At 35.1% G+C, this 19,899-nt stretch overlaps 1 protein-coding gene across 2 annotated transcripts in view; it reads left to right on the top strand.

Annotated features, from left to right (window-relative positions):
- The window catches only part of LOC105143536 (Histone gene-specific Epigenetic Repressor in late S phase), a 132,084-nt gene that overhangs the window by 63,680 nt on the left and 48,505 nt on the right, over positions 1-19,899 (top strand). The window lies entirely within an intron of this gene.

Here is a 19,899-nt window from a genome sequence, read left to right as displayed (position 1 = left end):
AAAAATACATTCGACCACGATTTCATGTTACCATTCACCACGATATACTCCATTCCGTTTTAGTTATTTATCGATGAAAACGAATATGTTTCATATATACGTACCCAGATAATTATAACTGACTATATATACGCAATAAACTTTGATTGCAAATAATCGAAAAAATAGGAACGTGTATCCGCAAGGAATTTATTTTCACGAATCAATTTATTCTAGGACTATTCTAGTAATATACTCTCCAATGTTACAATTATTAATATAATAGATATAATTTTATTTCCACATCAAGTAAGAAATATTTTTGAACGGATTTAATGCACATATCAGAGATAATAAACGCAAACTAGAAATTTTACTTACCAACAAATCGTTGTTCATAACGAGAGATAGGACTAAGTGATTTGAAGCCAAAACATATTACATCGCATAGCTTCGTGAAACGGAATTTCCAATATTCCGTTACGGAACTTGGCCAAGGTTGTTCCTCCCAAGTATGTTTTGCCGCAGAAGAATGTAGACAAAGAATAAAAGAGTCGTGTCTCTGTATTTCACTGTACCGAGACTTCCAGCTGCGATTTGTCCTAATTCATTTCTCTGTCAATTGTCATTTCTTTTTCTGAGAAGAATAAAGGATAACCATATCTTCTTCACAGGGGAAAAAAATCAATATAATGATTAATTATATATGAGTGTAATTTTTGTTTAATCGACATTTTTATATAAATAATCCGATTTTTTACACATTATTGCACGAAGGAAATTTGCTTCGCGAAAACTAGTAGGTTGCACCTATAAATTGAACAAAACCGCGTTCATAAATACTTTCATAAGCCACTATGCATTATAAAACTTCTCGGTAAATCAAATTGCGTTAAAATAATGAGCTGGAAGTTTTATGGAGTTTGGTAACTCCGAAACTCTTGACAAATACACTGCCGCGTGCACACACTGTTTCTCATTTAACATTGCTTTTTACGCTTTAGCGTATGTTTCGGCATTTATTCTTCGAGCACTAAAGACGTCTTCTTTGTCGTGAAACGTCGCCAAGATCAATTTCAAACCGCAAAGCGAGATGCGGTAACTTTTTCTTGGAGTTAAAAGGTCGGAACGCCTTTTGCTCAGCTTTTACATGAAAGAAACCGGAAAGCCCGTCGGTTTCAACTACCTACTCTGACTTGAAGATACTTTTGGTATCTATTTTAGAAAGATTTATAAAATAAATCAAGTGCTCTCTTTCAGTTCTGATAATAATTTTAAATTCAGTTTATTGTAAACAACTCTTAAGATTTACACCAACAAATAAACTATATAATAGAAAATACTTGCCAATAAATTATCACATTTTTTTTCTAATTCACACACAATCTGAAAGATTATTTTTTAATTTTGACGTAAAGCGTTTGAATGTAGAACTACTTTTTACGTAGAATATGTAAAATCTTTTACGCTTCTCTTTAATCTCATATTAATTTCTTTTTAAAAAAAGATATAATTGTATATCATTTTTTCTCAATATTTCTCAACATTAAATTTTAATAAATATCTTTACAACTCTAAATCGGGTTACAATTCGAAATTAAAATTAATTTGAATTCGAGCGAAAATGTTTAAAACAAAATCTCTGGAGCTGTCTATGTTTCAAAATTTATGCAACGATTCTCTGGCGCTTACGAGATTTATTCTCGATAGAAAAAATCTACAGGAAGTACAGAAAATGGAACGTAAAGTAAACATAAAAGTTCCATTTCCAGTTAGAACGTAGACGCATCTCTCGGAAAAAAATCTGAAAATAGGTTTGTTGAAATGGCTCCGTCGATTGACAATCCGACGCGTTATGTCGATACACTAAACGATCAACAGGTACGAGGGCAGTATAAATCGAGAGCTAACAATTGAAGCGCATTAATTCCCGCATCACGGCCGTTGTGTTCGAAGAAACGGCCGATAGCCGAAGGTCGTCGATTCCGCGTCTTGATTGGCTTGGTATGAAATGCGAGGCTCAGGCTTAGAGAGACGTCGTGTAGCGCTCGGTCAGTAGACAGATATTCCGCTGATAAGTCGTAACGTGATAACGCGGCTGTTCGCGCGCCACAGTTTCTGTCGACGCGACAGAACGCCTCGCTGCGTGAATTTTTGCCGAGATCGCTGCGAAGCAAATTGTCGTCGTTGCGTTGGCCGCCGTTGTCGGAGTAAGTCGTTTCATTGTTTGTCACGCTTTTCGAATCATTTCAATTATATTCCCGTGATATCAATTATCAGATACGATTTGCGTAAATACGAAGCACGATTTCTTATTAGTGAGAATTCAGTAAGCGTTGATACATTATTCCTTAGTTCACACGATTGGATCGTCTGTGTTCTGCGAATTCTTTTACTGTGAAATACATCTAACTGAATAATAATCGCTCTTTTTTCCTTTCTTTTTAACACATAATCTTACAAATACTTTATAAAGATAAAGTATATGTAAGAATCACTTAATAATTTTTATATATTTGTAAAAAAGTGAGGAAAATCATCCCAAATTACACAATCCATCATGTGTAGTAAAGAAAATCATCGTATGCACTAAGGGTTATATATGCAAATGTGAAAGAATTAAAATTTATCGGTGTCAATAAGGTTGATATCTTTGGAGGAATATCACAATTTTTATTTGCTACTTGTTTATTTTTTAAATTATCAAGCCCTTTTAATATTAAAGCATGCTAGAGATTCAAAGAAAACTTTCTTTGTATCTACAATGTATGTTTAATATTGATTAACGTTGACACATATAATTAATATGTGTTTGCAATATGTGATTATGATATTACAGACACGCGAATCTAACAATTAAACGCAATTTGGAAATTATATCAATTTTAACATCTAGACTAAACATCGAGAGAAAGTTCAAGAGTCTCAATAAAGGTTTCGTATATCCATAAATGTCAGCATAGTTGATATTTTTAGAAGAATATCGTGATTTTTATTTGTTACTTGTTTGATCTTTCAAATTTTTTTAACATTTGTGCTACAAATAAAAACTATATAACTGTATATATTTGATATTGCGATATATTTAATAGATTGATCAATACTAACGTTCAATATAATTAACGCATGCTTGTGATATGCGATTATGTTACTACAGACACGCGAATCTAGCAATTAAAATGAAAATTATATCGTGATTTTAACATCGGGAGAAAGTTCAGAAGTCTCCCCATCGTATGAAGTCTCATAACTTTCTGTATTATATGTATAACGTATGATGTCTTCGTTTCGATTTATCAGAGAATCGAGGGAGAAGAGTCGAGAGTGAAGTGCCGTGGCAGAGTGCGCGCAGTCGCATACAGTGATATAGTCGTGTACAAATATATTTTTGTAATATCTGGAGAAAAGAACTTCTGCTCGAATCTTACGATCTGTCGGGCGTGAAAGGTCGATCAAAGTGGCACCGATTCGGGACAAGTTTGACAAGTGCGCGTTGGACGACGACGACGACGACGAGGGAATCGATAGTATGACCAAGATTCGGTGCAGGATCTGCGAGCTGCTCGGTGAGAATCAAGGTCTGAATCATGGACTGAGCCATCCCTGTCACTTGACGAATCTGAATCACCTCAGGCCGGGGCTGAACTACAGTCCACTTCCTAACATGAACTACTTGAATCACGGCTTGCTCAATGGCCTCTATCTTCCGCAGCTCAAGGACATGATGCTCGCCGCCTACTTGCTCAGAGGTAAAGAGCAGATTTTAATCATTAAAATCGAGATACATGTCGCGCGATACAAGAGACACGCGATTTTTAGGCTACTAGGTAGCCTTCTGATTTATTTGACGTGATAATTTTATCTTCCAAATGACAAACATAGCACTTGCTTGTACTATAACTCGCAAAATTTGTTCGATTAGGTACAATGGAATATTGAAGCTTCAATTAAATGTTTAAATTAAAACAGACTCGTGGAAATAATTACGCTATATTTTATTTTATTTTTGTATTATACGTTTAAAGATATTCCAGTATTAAATTGAGTCAATATATCGAGCATATATAATAAAATGCATGGTTTAATTGATGACAAGTTAATAAAGCAGCACATACCAATAATTTATTTAATTTATCAATGCGCGATGACTCTGTTCAATGAAAATATCAAAATAGCAAATATTTCAATTTTTTGCGATAATTAAAACTGTTCGAAAGCAAAAACTATATCACGACAAACAAGTCCGACTAGATTAACTAACGGCAACTAACAATTTACTGAGAACTGTGTCAAGCATATACCTCAGTTAATTTATCAAATGCGCAACGATTTTATTTATTAAACATAAAAATTGGCACAATATAATTATAATCTTTTTTATTATTGATTATTTATACCTTATTTACTACGCTTTTACATTTATCCTGAATACTCTTAGCCTTATTTTTATATTTTGTTTAGAAAAATCTTATTGGTTTGATGAAAATAATTTTAAAAATTTGTTGGAAATTATTTTAATAAAAGAAAAGTATTTCAATTTAATCAATTTTATGCATGATTATTTTCTTTGTTATCTTCTAAATATTCAAATTGCCTTACAATATTATTAAATTTATAATTGATCAAAGAAATCGTATCAATACATTGACGATATATGAATATTTAATAAAAGATATCTAACAATAAGTGGATTACATATTGATCGCATTTTGTTTGCTTTATTTGATTAATTTTATGCTATAAATATATAAAGATAATTTTTTTGCGATAATTATACTTTTGTATAAAAATCACGTCGAGATGTATCGAACGTAATAAGTCAAATATAATCTTAAACGACGGAAAACTATAATTTTTATTCGGCAATGATCACATTTAATTGCTTCGATGCATATTGCTTATTGATTTTTCCTTTTTTGTTATCTTGTCTCATTATTATCATGACTTTTTTAACAGAGTTACTACATACATTACTCCAAAGGATAATCATGCAACTTGATTAGTTTTAATCGAAAACCAATAAGATTATTATTATCGTAGTCGTCTGCATATTATTAGAAGAAACCTAATTGTTCATCATTGATGTACGAACACATTATTCCCTTTGCATTTTCAATAATTATATCGGATTTATTACTGCGCGATGTAATTGTCTCAATGTTCCTATCGACAATCGCGAATATATACAATCGCTTTCTCTTTCTTCACCATTATACCCCCTCGAGTGAAATTTTATTCCAAAAGAGTGAAAATTTGCTCTTTTTCAATAGTGACAGTAATTTAACTCTTTTGGAGTGAGTTTTCACTCCAAGAAATTTAGAGGATAAAATACATATCATTATCATATTTCCAAATTGAATTTACATAAAACGCGCGTATCAATCGGTAATCCCCTAAGATGTCTTACCGCCCAGACGTTTCGCTTTATTCTCACATGGCTGCCGAGATCGGTTTATCCGCAACGTTACAACCGCGCTCGCAGGACAAAAGTGATATCTCACCGTGCTCCGTTTCAGCGTAAAAGCGCGGGACAAGAACTCTAAGTCACCGAACAAACGGTTGAATAATAAATGTGCGCCATTTCCGATTCGATTTCGGATGCGCAATGATATATTTTTCACATCGCTCGCACAGAGCGGAGGACAGGATCGTATTTCAGTGGCATTTTCGGAGCAATATTAATATATCTAACACGATTAGTTGAAATGTTTTCCAACGATATCAATATAGTCCTATTAATATACAGAATTTGCGTTATTTCGCGTAACAGTATTTCGAATGCGCTTGTCGTAGCGCTGAGACACTGCCGTGTCTCCAAATTTGTGTTAATTATATTTATATGAATTTTATATTACTCAGCGTAAAATGAAATCTTAACGCTAACAGCTCAGATATAGATTATTACTGAAAAGAGATTGGAAAGTTATTATTACAATAGCAAAAATTTTAACAATGTCTAAATGTGTTGTTTAATTCATTTTTTCTTCGCACTTCGTTAACATTATGTAATTAAAAAAAAACTAAGAAATTAACTTTATACTTTCAGGTTTGCGAATCTTTAGATGTTTTTGCTCTCACGCTCAAGAAACATATAATATTCGAAATAAAATGTAAAATTAATATTGCATTCAAGAATCTAGCGTCAGCTGGTAAAGTCGGTTTATGCAGTTTACAAAATTAATTAGCTGGATATCGTACGACCAAAGGACGGAGCAATCCGAAACGTGATCTTGCGCCGCGAACCGCATTGAATCCGCACACTATCGACCAGCGGCCGCGTAACCGTATCATTCAAATATTGACAGCTGCATTCTACGGGTCGCCACCGGTATTCCTCGTATCGCCGATTTTTATCGCGTACCGCTGGATCGATACGCCAGCCGTGTCGGCCGAGGCGGCGGCGGCTCCATTGCCGAGGATGTGCTCTTTCATTCGTCCGAGAAGTCGCTCATTTCTGCGCGAACGTTCGCGCATGTCGGTCTGATTTTATGATAACGTTGGTCGGCTACCAAATCGCCGCGCAAATATGACATGCGCGATACTTTATTTCCGCCCCCGCCTACTCTTCACAACCCCCCCGTTTCCCGATTTTCCGCCCCCTCGACCGCATATTTTGTTTGCTCGTTAATCTTCGCGAATTTGTATGCACGCTTTCCGCACGTGTCGGAAAAACGTATCGCGAGTGTGCTGCGAAATATGGCAGGCTTGTACGCACTAAAGCAAGGTCAAAATTTGCATCTATCTCCATTTATGGTCAATTCATCGCTCGGCGTGTTACAGTCAACGTTTTAATAGTTAACAACCTTTTACATCCGTATTTCCGACGTATTTTCAACCATATTGAAGGAGATATGAATCAATTTATCTTATTTTTATTTATGTAATATATTTTATTAATAAATTAATGAGGAAAAAATTACAATTATTACATTATATATAATTATCTTATAATTATGATTTAAATCAATTTGCTTCAAATGGTCTGTCCAATATTTCATTTTTATTTTAATGCACGTAGTTCCAAGAGTATCCAATATCCGATTTTGTGTTTATTTTATTATCTCCAACCTTTAATGTAAAGTTCATGAGATAAATATCGTAAACAACATTTACAATCAAGAATATAAAGAAAATATTATCTCTCAGGCAACGAATTAACAAAAGATAACAATAGAATTCATTTTGGTCCTACGAGCTATATATGGATACTGCAATGGTCATCTGCGTAATAATATCATAATATTTATGTAACTGTTTGTTGTTCCGCATTGTTTTTGTTATTAGATGTATTAAAGTAAGTGGTTTCTTGCTCGTGATAGCAACCTCGCAATATTGCAAAGTGGATTCTAAAACATATGCAGCATTTATTTTCTCTGCTTTTTTAAAGTCGGGGTCTATTTATATTTTTTTTTGTGTACTTCAATTCGAAAAAAATATGTATGTACTCTTTGTAGATTATAATTCGATATGTATTATTTTCTTGATACGTTGTTGCTTTTTATCTTAAATTAGACAAAGATGTAATATTTTTTTTTTTAACGCGTTAAATTTCTTTTTTAATAATTGAGCTAATTTGGTACAATTTGCATTAACTTGTATTAGTCTTTGTCTATTCGTTTTAGTTATCATTATTTCAAGATCTCAAATAATATAGCATTTAATATCGATTGCCTCATACTTATGCAATTAGTAAGCTTTCGGTCGACTACTATTTCTTTAAGCCGAACAATAATCTTTGTTAATTGCAGCGCCGCGTTGAGTTAAACAGCCGTTAATGAAAACGCGGGGCAATCGATGAGGCTTCGAAAGTCAACTCGATTGTCCTCGCCCGAATGGAGCTCGCGTTAAATCAGCAGGCTGGATTTCCGCACGTTTCACAACTTTCGAGTTTACGGTAATCGCAAATTATGAATCGCCGGCGATGAGGACGGCGTTCGGATTTATCGATAATCGCGTTCTCGTTTACCGCGCGTCGCCGCATGAAAGGCGTAATTTGCCAGAACGGAGAGACGGTAGAAAATGTCTGCCTCGCGGTCTGCCTCGCGACCTTGATTTACGATCTTTCGCTGACCCTAACGTCAACCGAGCACGGTCGGCCGCTCTCACGTACTGCCATCAAAATGATCACGTTTACATCGGACGACGACAGCGCCAGAATTCCACGTGTCTCGCATTTAACTCTGACGACGACGACGACGATGATGACGATTTCCATCATATTCTCGCATAATTTACGAATACACCGCTTGTTGGCGATCCGACAATAATAGTCACAGTACAGATTAGCCGAGCACGTGCATTGATTATAATAACAATTTAATCCTCACGTGTGTGTTAACACCGAATTACACAAAATGATAAACACATATATTCTAATGTTTTCTTTTGTGTGAAAATTTAATCATAGAAGCTTCTCGTGTAGATATTACGAACGTTGTAACGTATTCAAAATATCTTCATATCGCATATTTACAATGAAGGGAGGGACATTTTTGAGAACGATTATTAATTTCAAATGAGATTAGTAAATTAGACCTAATCTGTCACTTTTATCACACATTAACTCATTGACACACCAATCTAGAAAATAACAACGTTGACTTTCTTTTTATAATTTATGTATTTGATAAATATTGAATATAATCGAATGTATGTTACATTAACATTTGGAATATCTAAATCTAGTTTTAATTAGAAAGTTAGAAATTTCCCTTCAAATTAAGAAATGGAAATCTTCTTTGGCTCAAGTTTTAATTATAATATATAAACATGTATAATTTATAGACTATCATTTATGAAATTCTCTCTCTTTCTCTCTCTCTCTCTCAATTTCTCCAATTCGAAATATCGTTTCAATACATCAAAGTATCGTTAATTAAATATTGCAAGTATTGCCAGAGATTTAATAATTGCCATAAATATTTAATACCAATTAATTACGGGGGGGATTAGTTCACGCAGGCCTCGTCTCCCCCTGCGATCACACATCGACCGTGCGAGGAAAGTCGACGTGCCGTTCTTAACCAGCTCGCGATCGTAATCAACGATTACTCGATTCAGTACTACGTGGCAAGAATCGCAAACGGCGAAACCAACGAAGCCAAATAGACTAGCGGATGATCGCGCGATCGTTGCGAAACGTGCGCACGCATATATCTCATACACATATATCCGGACAGCCGGGATATGTAACATCGGGACGAGTTGCGTGCCGAGCAAATTTTACTTCACTTGTCACCAGAGACTACCACGAGCATTATACGCGAGAGCACTAGTTATACTTCACTTTCTCACGATGTAGATTGAGATGTACACGAGATCTTCGTAGTAGGAATGTCATCGTCCGACACGACTGTTGTTCGTAGAGAATTTCTAAGTATTACGCATAGTAGAGATATGTAGTCGGAATTTTTAAATTCGAAAACAACTCTGCTTTGTTGCAAGTACAATTATTAAAAAATGAATTACGTTATCTTTGTACAAAATATATTTAATAGCGTGTTGTTTCAATATTGGAAACGTCGAAGAGGTTTTTTTTACAAAATAAGTTTAACCGAGAGAAAAATATCCGTATAAATATTTTTATTCAGAAATCTGTGTTTTCCGTATTGCGATCTTCAATATTTTACTAACTTGACAGCTAACATGTATAAATTTGTTACATTGTGCAAAGGATGTGGCGATAAGCCAAATTTTATTATACCGAATCTACACTCGTAATTTCAAAATTGAAACTCGTGTGCGAAGCTCAACTGCGATTCTGTATGAAATTCTCCGTCGTCTCACAAATCAAAATTAGAGTAGGAATCTGCACAGATATTCGTTGGCATAAATTTAAAACAGGGGCAGATAAAGAATGTATTGTATATACACAAGAAGAAGGAAATTGTCCGAAAAAGCGTCTATCTTTTTTAACTTCGGTATATTACTCTGTTTATTGTAAATAATTGATATACAGCGCGAAAAAGAACACAAAAGAAGAAAGTTAATTAAGAGGCTAATTACGAAATAATAAACCTATCTAAATAAAGTTAGATCTATGTATGCTGTAAAAAGGAATAATAAGGGGTACTAGAAAATGGTTGAAAGGTAATATAACAAATTTTTTTTAATTCTGAAATGAAACGGGTATCATTTTGCGCTGCCGGCGCATTTCATGCAATTGTACACCGAAGCGCTAGGAATTGCCACGTGAAAGAAAGTCGTTCTCAAGACTTTCACGAGTGGAGATTGTAGCGAGAAAGAGTTCATCCGCGCGTCATCGATGCTTATACAATTTACACACCGCGTGTATTTTACAATAATTCCATAGTTCTTTAATTCTATAACTGTTTTCCATAAATAAAATAGTTTGCATGTGGTAATCGAAAGATGCACGAATGTGGAAAATATTTGATAACCAATAACACAAATGGAATAGGTGGTATGTCACAAAGTAACTCGATTTACAGAAACAATCTTTTTCAAAAATAACTCTCTCTACAGATTATTTACGGACGAAGTTAGACTTACGCACGATCTATCGCAGTAAACTTTCAAACGTATATGAAACTTCCGTGCAACTTGTTACTTGTATCAGCAAACAATGGAAGCATAGTCGACCGCAATACGCTGTTAATCATACCGTCTGTTTTCACACCGTTATTTCTCCGTTAAAATAATGTAGTCCGAAAATGATTACTGGTTCTGCATTTTACAGGATTGAAAAATAAACAATTTTAGAAGATCGTCCGATTTATACGAGCGAATTATTGTATTCAAATTGTTGTGTGACAAAAAGCAATTTATCTTCCAGTTAATCCTAGCGGTATTGCACATCACACACACGCACACACACACGCGCACACACACACACACACACACACACACACACACACACACAGTTTGCATTAAGTTTCGCTTATCACGTAGAAATCTATTTATATTTGTATGCGCTCGAATACATGGAATTACTTGTTTTCTGTGGCGTTTACATCCGTTAAAATGAGGGAAGCGGACTGATAATTTGTTGCTTCTGGAAAAAGGAGGAAAAATCATAACGCACATGATCGAGATACGAATAAAAATGAAAGAAAGAAAAAAGTGTTTATTCTGCTATGCGAATGTAATAGAATAACTTCATGTACAGCACAATATCGTGAAATTGTAGAAGCAGTCATACATGTAGTTATATGTTGCAAAATGTTGATGGTTATGATAAAAAATATAAAATAGATCAATAAAAATTAATGATAATTATCGTCAATATAATTTATACCATTAACTATTCCATCTTTACAATTTCTAATTCCGAGAATTTCTGAGAGAAAAAAATATACAATGTTTTCTTATAAACACTTCTTGTTAAATAATAACACGTAAATATTATTAATCAATAAATAAACATTAACAACTATAATCGATTTGGATTTAAAAAAATTTTTATAAGACATTAAGAAATTTCTGATTTGATAAGACAACTTTAGACATAATGCGATAATCTTTTGGATCGCAGACATATAAGTAAGAAACAAATAAGAGTAGGGCAAAATTACGATACTTTTGACGTAAACTAGAATGTTATTTCTACATATGCAAGTTTTTTAAGTTACAATTTTTTATATCGCTATTCGTCTTAAAATTTAAAAAGAATGAAGGGAAATATTCGGAGATAATTTTTTTAAAAAGCATAAAAATTGAACCCGATATCGAAACAGCTCACAAATTTGATATTCACGACAAATTCAGTGATCGCGAAGATGGTAACGAAGAGAAGCGACAAAACGCCTGAAGGCTTCTCGCCTAATGTGCGAACAGCCGATCGGAATCCAGTCATTTTGCAAAAAGTACCTAACAAATTCCGTACCTAGCAATTTCGTGGCCGAGTCGGTTGCGCAGTCGCTGTAATTAGCTCTTCTTTGTCAATTGGCCGCGATACAAGCTGACACTTTATAGTGATTTAATGCTATGGCGAACCTGATCGAATGTAATCGCGCATGGATCAAAGGTTTCTTTTTAATTCGATAATAGCGTTTTTACACTTGTCGCGAGATCAGATACGCTCAATTTTAACAGCATCATGGAATAATTTTATTTTATATAAAATATTCCAAGTATTCTGTTCCTTTTCTCTTTATAAAAAGTTTCTATAAGTACACACTACTTTAAAAAAGGATGTTTTGTCGTGTTTTATCTCTTAAGTCGTTAAACACATTAACTTATTAAAAAAAAAAATTGCTGGCTTATTAAAAATTGACTTATTAAAATAAAAAAATTGTTGACCTAAAAAAATTTGCAAAAATCTAAATTGAAACAAAAAAATTTAGTGCTCTATGTATGCATATGATAAAAATAATTATTTAATAAAATATTCTAAGAGAGACAAAGAGAAATATAAGAACTTTTAGACATTTTAAAGCTCTTTTATTTTAAATGATTTTTTTGTAGAATCTTTCAATTTGCTAAGTAATCTAACCAAAAATATTTCGTTAAAAATCAATACTTCGTTAATTATATAATATCGATTTAGGTCAGTCGGCTAATGAAATTACGTTTTTTTAATACAGACGTTTTCATTATGCGTTTAAATTTGTATCTCATCTATTTTTAAAAGTTTTCATCTCGTAAACAATTTTCATAAATGATTTTCAATGAGTTCCTCCGTTAATTTCGTCATATAATATTAAAAATCCTTAAATTTATAAAGTTTTGGAGCTGACATGCAAACTTAAATAAAAAAATTAAATTTTGTAATTTGTTTTTTCCCAAATACAATTTGTACAATATACCGCTGTATTCTTCAAAAATTTTAAAATCTGTATTCTTGTATATATATTATTACATCACAAAGAAGTAGACTGATTTTTTAAAAGAAATATTTAAAATTTATATTGAATATTATTAGCTAGCCACGTTAATGGCATTAAAAGAAAATCTTCTGAGCGTAAAGCTGAGTGTATCTTTCATTAAAAGTTGTGTATATTGAAGAACGATAGGTGATCACCTATAAAATTTTTGGATTGTACTGTCGATTTCAATTTCAAATTAAATATATCGCTAATTCAACAGTTTAACAATAATGTTCCGATTGGATATCGCGATTCTCATGGCTCGCCAAGAACTCCGCGATCCGATGTCGCGGTCTATTTCGAGAGCGCCGAGAAGCTATATTACTGGCGGCGGTGGATTCATAAGCGAGAGAGCAAGGCTCTCGGAGCATATGCTGCTCAGTTAATCTCTCACGTAGTGCCTAACTCGTTGGTATTTCGTTGGAGAAAGTAGTGATCCCGGAGTGGTGCGGTGCACCATCGAGGTTCTCGCGCGTCGCAGCTGCGGATAAATTTCGACCACTCCGTTCTCCGGAATTGCCGAACGGATTATGACAAGTGCAGTCGTGTTTTGTCGCAGTCGTGTAACTGAATTAGCGTCGACAACCGTGAAAATAATCAATTGCTTGTCCGGTTTAATTAAATTTAATTTGACGATTGATCGATTTTTCCGGCAATTAGTCGAGACGATCATTATCCTTTCCACGATGAAATAATTTTTAATGTACTGTAGTAAAATGTAATTATTATTCGCTTAGAAATAACGTAGAATAATGGATGGAGTATCTATCTGAAGCAATGGCAGATTTCCCCTTATCTTTTCAGTGGTTGTTCGGGTTTTCCGCTTTAGGAAAGGAGAAATTTCCGTCCTGGAAAGTTAACGCTTTTATGAAACACTTCGCGACTTCAAACCAGGCTGTTCCACGAGTGTTGTAGTAACTTCGTAATGTTGCTTTCTTACCGCTCAATGCTTTGTAGGACACTGCAGAGCAAGTGGCGAAATGCGAAGTGCATTCTCTCGCGAAGTATGTATTTAGGGAGAAGGTCGTTTAACATTACCCCTAAAAGGATGTTTCGTCTTTTCTAAAGAAATTAGCATTACATTTAATATAAACGTCGTCAACATTGTCGTGATTCTTTATAACGTTTTGACAATTATGCGCATATATATATATATGTATTAGATTCATAAATTATGTCAAATTATATCCAATTTGAGTTCTTTTTAATTATTTCTATAGGTCGCCACTGTTCCAATAGATCATTAATTTGACTAAAACAATAGAGTTAAACAATTTAACTCAAGAAAATGTATTAAACTTGATTCAAATTTAATTTATTATTTACTAAAAAATACGTACGTTATTATACGGACGATGTTTACTTCAACTAACCACAGAAATGGATCAATTTACATTTTGATACACGTGGCAGTTACAAATAACAAAATGTTATTTAAGAGAACGGATTACAATGTTTCCTTTCAAATCTAACAGCGTGATTTTACATTACGAAAACTTAGACGTATCAATTTTATTTTTCGAATAAATTTAGCCAGTTATAATATATGAATCGCACGTAGAATAATCTGTTTTTACGTAATTTTTCTTCCGGGCATAAAGATTACGCTTTTAAAGTTGTAATGTGATTTACGGACAATGTTCATGTCTCACAGATCTCGCTGCGTGGTTAAATTTGAAGCGGAATTGATGGTCTCGTGTAGTGCGTCAGATTAGATTGTAAAAGCGAGTTACACGCGGAATCGCGCAACTGGATTACGATGTCGAATCATGCGCTTGGAATGAGTTACATATATGCACCGTGTATATCGAGTCCGCATACGAGCGGCGGGCTGCAGATATTCCGATGACAGTACGCCGCATGCTCCAAGGACGTGGTATTCGCGAAGTGAAACTTAACCGCGCGTGTGCGGTACAGCCAAGCCTGGGAGGGTCAGGTCTCGGCCGGCTTAAGGACATTAATTTGGGGCACAAATGAGACTAATGCGTTCGCAGGGGAAACGCGAAAATTAATTGCGGCACCCCCGGTTCTTGCGCGCCGCCCACTTAAAAGCGTATACGTCATGCGCTTATATTCCCGTATAATCTATGTCGTCTTATCGATACGCGCGATTTCACGCGATCGCTCGTTGAGAGACAAAAAACGGAGGGAGGGAAGATAATTATTGCAGCATCGTGCCGCTGTATGACGTTCGCGATGAGAAATGTACGCGCCGCTTACGCCTTTATAACGATCGGTTGGCAACGTAGACATGTATGTTACATCATTTTTAAGCAAATTAATAAAGTGCGATCTCGGTCACTTGTTTACCATTTGTAATACTAAGATACAGTTAATCTTTAAGTAAAGTATATAATTATATTGGATTTGTATTATATTCTTAATTATATATACTTCCAATGTTTTGTGCTGTTATAATATTTACCGTCGCGTATTACGTCGATAAATATTATAGTCCGTATATAGACTTTTATTAATAAATATGCATTTTTTTATTTCTAAAATTTATAGTATATGCTAAATATGCTAAAGGCACAACATTTGCATTGTTATAAACGTGTTCTATGGATCTACACACATACGCACACATATACAGAAAATATTTTTTTCATATTTAAATATTTCTTTCATTTAAATATTCCATCTCAATATTTTTTCCCGTTTAAAAATATCTTTCACGTATTCGCGAATACTTCTTTCATTTGTCAGATTCTGTTTACATTTCATTCGTATCATTTTATTTTTGTAAGTATTTTTTCCACGTTTAATTTATACTTTGGGGTGATTATTTCCATCCTCTTGAACATGAAAACAGCGTAATGAACCGTAATCGTCGGTCGGTTTCGCGATATTTGCAAGCCGTTTGCTTCGTCACGTGATACTTTTTATTAGATTGCAATATGAGCTCAATGTTGCTCTCAAAAACGCACGAACATACCGTTAAATATGCAAAATGGACTGCGATAGATTTACTTGAGCGACATTGCGTGTTTTCGAAATCGGTGCGCTCCAGCGATCGATTATGTTTCGCGAGAGTGCGCACGACAAAAAGCTATAATCGGCGCCATCGACGTACGTATGTGAGTCTCTTAGACGTCGAAACTGTCTCCGTTTTACTCCGTGTCCGAAAAATCGGCCTAATGGAACGTAATATTCGCGCGAGCTTATATATTCTTGCGAAACGTCTGTGCTGCAAATCGTTCGATAAGCGAAGCTCGTAACATGAAGTTGCGAGATGACCGGTCATTCTTGAACCGCCGCACGAGAGAAAGAGAGAGAGAGAAAGAGAGCCTGCTCCTCGTAATCCATGACACCTTATCGACGCACTATTTCACACGAAAGGAAGGATCATTATCACCGTTAGCGACACTTGCAGCGTATACTTGTTTCTGGCGCCTCCGGAGAGACCGTATTACTCATTGCTGTTTATCCCGCTCGTCCTGTTGCGGTTGCAACGTGACGAAAACACGAAATGCGGAGTATTTCGAGCTGTTGCCGATAGTATTGGAGCGAAATATCGATGTAAAATGAAAGATATGCGTTGAGTTTCTCAGAAATCGCGCACCGAGTCGTAGGATCAAGTAGATCTCCGCGAGACTTCATGTTATTGAATTCAGAATCCGTCTGCGGGAAGTGAAATTTTATAGGATTTAGGCAATTTGCACTCCTTGAAAAGGCGATTTTTAGATTCCTAGGATTTCTGAAAATCCAGATTTATATTCTCCAAAGCGCCTCCTTTTTTAATTACACAGAGAAAAGGCTCGTATGATCCGTGAACTGTATTTTCCGAATGAATGGTTTTTTGGTATTTAGAATTTATATAATCAAAATTTGCGAAACACGCTCGCAGAAATCCACGAATCCGGAATGTTGATGGTGCACGCGAGAGAGAGAGAGAGAGAGAGAGAGAGAGAGTAAGTGAATGTGTGAGTGCACAATTAATCCACAAGGAACGCATAAACGCGGGGAACGAAGTTCCCATCGGATATTACATCTCTTGCCCTGAAGCAGTTCGCATAAACGATGTTTTGATTAACGTATAGTCAAGCGTGATACCGATTCGCCGGCACCTGGCAATCGGGCGAGATGCAGAGTATCGCAGAGATCGCAGAGAGCCGGTAGCCGCAGCGCGTATAAAGGGAACAACGCGAGGTTCGCTCCTTCCGAAGCTTCTCCGAAACGTCTCCGCAGTCGTAATCTTCTCGTTCGTAATCTACAATGTCTTATCGATAGTAGCCAACAGATAGCTCGATCAATAGCTACCCACGATTGTACGGGAAAGGAGAATTCTCCAACGACCGCGATACGTTATGCTCGAATTACACCGCGAATATTACGGTATACATCCATATTGAATCGCGTGCGCACTCGCTCACCGAATGTTTGAATTTCTTTCACTTTTTACACTTCGACGTTCGACGTATTGTACGCTGCTGTCCATTGTTCGAGAGTTCCCGCCGTGAACCATTATGCATTTTTCTGAAATGGAAAACTGGCGAGGCATGTCGCATTCATCGAATAATTCTGTTTTCATCAAATTTCAGCGGCGAGCTTTCGCACGTCGGTATGTCGCGAGATGAATAAGCTTTCGGTATGTGAGCTGAGAATGACAAAAAGCTTACTTAATTATTAGGGTAGACAAGTTTATCGGGCGCTGATGTGAAAAAATGCGAATTCTTCTGATCGTAGTCATCAAACTTTAAAATTCTAAAAAATCGAGGACATTTTTAATATAAAGGACCTTAATAAAATTTTGTAATAAAATTTTCCTATGATTCTTTTTACTCCGTGCAGAAAAATAAGCGCAATTTTATGTGCGATGAAAAAGGAAAGATAATGCACGAGATTTAAAGAAACTATGGGAAATTATAAAAAAAAAAAGATTTACGGAAAACGAATTTTAAGAGACAGAGAAAAGATGTAACGAGAAAGGAAAGCGTGGAAACTCAGAAGGTATAAAGTTACATGAAACAATTGAAACAATTACAGTAAAAATAAGTACGAGAAGCGACACGTGGAGGAGAGAGAGAGTTGTTATTGCTTTAGTACGGAGATAGTTGGAGACGAACAACGCGACGAGGACGACGATGGCCACGAAGAAGACACATTTCCTCAAGCGAACAAGCTGTTTCTAGCACGCCTTGACCTTCCGCCTGTAGCCCGAAATAGCATTTGTATTTTTAGTTGCGGCTTTTGAACACGCATCACCCTCTTCTTTCGAAACATCAAACCTCCTCCAGGACCCGCTATGCTCTTTCGATGTAGTCTCCTTCCGCTTCCTCGCCTTCTCCGTTAATTAGTACGCGTCTTTCTTTTTACACGGTTTGCCAAGCTTACAAACTCCTGAAAGGTTGTGTTACTTTGCTCGTCGTCTCTGCACCTCGCATCGCAAATTGCGTTTTATACTACGAGTAATTAAATATTCGTTTAAATATTTATTAATTGGAATATAAATAAATAACATTATTTATACTCCGTAGTAATATCTGAAAACGTTAATACAATTTCTGATTTATTTTGTTTTATGGAATTTTATAAGATTTTATATTAGGTTTTTAATTGATTGAAAATCTCACGTTTATATTTTTTCGACTACATTTATTTGATAAATTGAACACGATGTAATCTCTTTGTGTCTCAATCTTTTATCTAAGATACTTCAATAACCGAGATCAATGATTGAAATACTTCGAGTGTGTCTCGATTTTATAAAACAGTGAATTTTATAAAATAATGATTACTAAATAAATTTTAATAAATAATTAATTTTTTACGACGTTCTAAAAAAAAAATGATATGGATTTGAAAAAAGTTTGTACTCGTAATTGACGTTTAATAACAATATCTCGAGGAAATTTATGACTTTGATTTCGAAATTAAAATTCATATTTTTGAAGTAATTATTATGGAAAATTACGTGCTGGAAAAAAAGGAAAGCTTTTTTTTTCTGCTATCAGAAATATTGCGATCTACTTTGCGATCTACTTTGCGATCACGCGAGGCGCATTTACACACAGCGCTGATACTGCGACGCAATAACGTCAAACGACGACGTATGCGCGCATAATCGTCCGTAAACTTTGCAAGCGCTTGGTCATGATTCAAGCTGAACGGACGAATGCGCGTCTCGCGGGTGCCCGAGCAGCCCGAGTCGCTCGTCCGCGAAATAGCTTCGCGCTGGTGCGCAAACATCGTGCCTTCATTATTTTCGGAATTTCTGCGGCGCAGCGACGAGTAACTTCAGTCTCTTTCATCTCGGACTTTCGCACGCCATGCACCGGACATTTTCCGCGAAAACATCGCAAACGCAAACAAATTATCGATTAGCTCCACAGCCCTGCTCTTTTCTAAACTCGACAGATTTGTGCTCTCACCAACTGATTCCCGCGGTCGAATTTTCGTTCATTTTTCAATGTGATTTACATGTAAAAAATTAAACAGACAGGCAAGAATTTTAGGAAACCTTGAATTCCCGTATGATGGTTATTTCTTTCATCTGTCTCTTACGACTGTGACATTTCGCATTGCATCACTGTCTTCTTTCGTAAAGCGTTTTCTGTATGTTTTGCATTTCTCTAATAGTATAGCGAAATGTAAAAGTAAAACTGGTAAACTACAGGGAAAGGACGATTTTGCTAAATTATCTGAAAATTTAGATAGATACAGATTTGAAAATAACTTTGTTGGATTATCAAAATAATTATATAGGAAACTGAAGTATGATGGCGATGTTGCAAAAAAATTTGACATACATAATTATTTTAATAACTCGACAAAATTTATTTTCGAATTTACACATCTAACTAAATTTTTAGATACTTCTGTAAAATCATTCTTTCCATATAACAGCACGCGAATTTATTTTAAACTTTACCAATCAATATTGAGATGTGAGTTTATTTACGGAAAAATTTTAAGGCTCCGAAATATAACATCTTACATTTTCTTATAATTATTTGTTTAATTATTGAAGTTTTACCGAAGCTAAAGATAAATAATTAATAAATGTATATATAAATATGTACAAGTTTTTTATTGTATCATGTACGTATAAATTTAAATATTACAACGTAATCATTACTTGCTTTATGTA

The sequence above is a fragment of the Acromyrmex echinatior genome, chromosome 2 (assembly GCF_024713525.1).
Source record: "Acromyrmex echinatior isolate Ae372 chromosome 2, ASM2471352v2, whole genome shotgun sequence".
In the NCBI taxonomy this organism is placed as follows: Eukaryota; Metazoa; Arthropoda; class Insecta; order Hymenoptera; family Formicidae; genus Acromyrmex; species Acromyrmex echinatior.
Note: the sequence above shows the minus strand (reverse complement) of the source record. Positions and strands in the feature narration are given on the sequence as shown.